The 2,776-nt window shown below is 37.7% G+C and overlaps 1 long non-coding RNA gene across 1 annotated transcript in view; it reads left to right on the top strand.

Moving 5' to 3' along the window:
• The window catches only part of LOC116184994, a 16,534-nt gene that overhangs the window by 12,317 nt on the left and 1,441 nt on the right, over positions 1-2,776 (top strand). The window lies entirely within an intron of this gene.

A 2,776-nucleotide genomic window follows, 5' to 3' on the forward strand; every position in this document is an offset into this window, starting at 1 on the left:
TTTCTTTCGATTTTCTTTCTCTCTTTTCTTTTCTCGAGAAAGAGAGTGGAGAGAATGAATCGTACGCTATCTTTTGGAATTTATTGATTGCGAATATTGAATTCTTTTATTTTTCGTTCTTCGAGACGGTATTTTAAGTTTATCTGTACTGTCTTGTAAAATTTATTTCGAACGTACGGAACAGTTTCTTATTGTTCGGTCGAGGGACGAAGTAAATTTTTTTAAACGCGCGCGTTGTGGCCGCGAAAGAGAACGGTTCGTTCGCTCGAACGGAACGCTACGATACGCCCGCCACGAGACTTCTTTTCGCACTGACAAGATGCAGCTTCCATTCGGATGTCACGTCACTGTCCGAACCGCCAGTCGTAAACCATTAAACCTCGTTTTCCTCGTACTCCTGGTCTCGCATATCTGTCGTTCGAGCATCTCTCGTAAAGTAAAACGTTAGTAAAAAAACTTTTAATGAACTGTAGCGTTTCAACGATTTTTTATATATATGATAATAAAATTAACTTATACTTATATCGTAAAATTACCGTAAAAAGTTTATTACCATTTCGCGATATATTTATTTACTCTGTTAAAATATATAAAAAATACTTTTCTAATTACCATTTTCAAACTCATCTATCTTTTTATAATTCACATTAAAATTGGTATAGTATGATAAAAAGAAGAAATAACCTATTTTGACACAATCGATCAAAACAATCGCGTTGTCAATTTATTAAAATACATATTTCAAACTCATTTATCCTTTTACGTAATTCACATTAAAATTAATAACTCCGCGATTAATATTTTCTAAAATATTCTTTCGTAATAAAAAAAAGAAGAAGTAATCTATTTTGACACAATCGATCAAAGCAATCGCGTTATCAATTTATTAAAATACGTAAAAAATGCTTTTCTAATTTAAACTCAAATTTACATTAAATCTAGTAACTCCGCGATTAATATTTTCTAAAATATTCTCTCGTAATAAAAAAAAAGAAGAAGTAATCTATTTTGACACAATCGATCAAAGCAATCGCGTTGTCAATTTATTAAAATACGTAAAATACGCTTTTCTAATTCAAACTAAAATTTACATTAAATCTAGTAACTCCGCGACTAATATCTTCTAAAATATTCTCGCGCAATAAGAGAGAGAGAGAGAGAGAAAGAGAAAAAAGGGGGGGTTAGAAATAGCCTATATTTTGACACAATCGATCAAGGCAGTCGCGTTACAAGGATCAAGGGGCGGGATACGAAACTAATCCGTGAAACATGGAGGGGGAGGGGGGGAAACTCTCGGCTGTAAAATATCTCCGTCCATTACCGCAATTTCACCGCGGTTCTAACCGCCTCATATACATATCGAGCGACGTCAGCCCGTAACATACCGAAGTCGTAAAGCTCCCGGGTTGCACGCGGATGGACGGAAAAGAATCCCCGGGTGCCTAATTCGAGATGTTTATCCAAGCGGTGTGTTTCGGTGTTGCCCTCTTAATTCATACCCGCCGCTGTTGTTGCAGCTTAGCCAGCGCCAAATTTATTAAAATCGTTACCGACGCCCGTCGTTCACCAACCGACGAGCGCCCGCGTTATTATTATTACGCCGTCGATACGGCAGCGGAACAACTCCCCTCCACCGCCCTTCTTCCGTCCACCAAGCTTGCCCAAACCGATTGTCTCTCCCCTCTTCTTCCCGCCTCCTCCTTTCTCCTCATTTTTCCTCGGACGATATTTTCGTCGATGCTTTTTTACTTTCAACGAATTTTTCCACGAATTAAATAAATCTTGCTGTACTTATCATTTACTTATCTCTTTTTTTAGAATTTTGGAAACGAAGTTCGTAGGTTAGGGATATTCGTGATCGTGGAACGTGATGTTATATTAATTATTGCATTTCATACTCGATGGAATGGAATCGTTCGATTTCGTTCTATTTAGAGTGGGGAGAGGTAACAATCGGTCGGATGGAGGGAGGACCACCAAGGTTGGAGATTCGGACGGATCCCTTTAAAAGCGTGACAATGCGTAAGAAAAGGCTGGTCGAATCGGCGAATATTCGACCGTTTACGGTGAAGATCTTAGCGTGGGCTGGGGCGCGATCTTATCCAAAGATCGAAAAGGATCGAAATCCTAGGCTAGAATCCCTATTATGTTGGAACGTCAGCCTACGATTTCTCGGTCATTTCATCGGTTATCGCACAATGGGAGACTCGTGTCTTCGTCTGTTCGATCTCCTGTATCGAGACATCTGTGTCAAATTGTCCGTTCCCCATTCTTTTCCCCATTCCCTGGAATTTTCCAATTTAAAATCAATTTACACGGAAGAGGAATTAAGATGAAATATAATTGTAATATATAAACGCAAGCAAGTAAATTTTGCACTCGATTACGAATTAAATGTAAGAAAGAAATGTGGGATTTATTACTTTAATACTGTTATATCCGTAAACGGATGATTGCTCTTCGAACTCGAATCAATCTGAAAAATACACTGAAATTGAAAATATACGCGAAATCAAGAAACCTGTTTATCATAATTATTCATTTTCAAACATCAGTTAGAATCTCTCCAATAATTTAAATTTATTCGACAAAACAAAATCGATCGAAGCGAGATTTTGAAAATTTCTCGTCGAATTAAAATTGAAATCGAAATTCTGAAATTTGACTACTTTAAACCAAGCTTCACAACAACTTCGCTCTCGATATCTCGAGGAGAGAATTCCAAAAGTGTGGAAAGTTGACACGTCGAGGTTGCAAAGGAAAAAAAAGGGAGGGG

This window comes from Apis dorsata, unplaced genomic scaffold (genome assembly GCF_000469605.1).
Source record: "Apis dorsata unplaced genomic scaffold, Apis dorsata 1.3 scaffold_83, whole genome shotgun sequence".
Taxonomy (NCBI): Eukaryota; Metazoa; Arthropoda; class Insecta; order Hymenoptera; family Apidae; genus Apis; species Apis dorsata.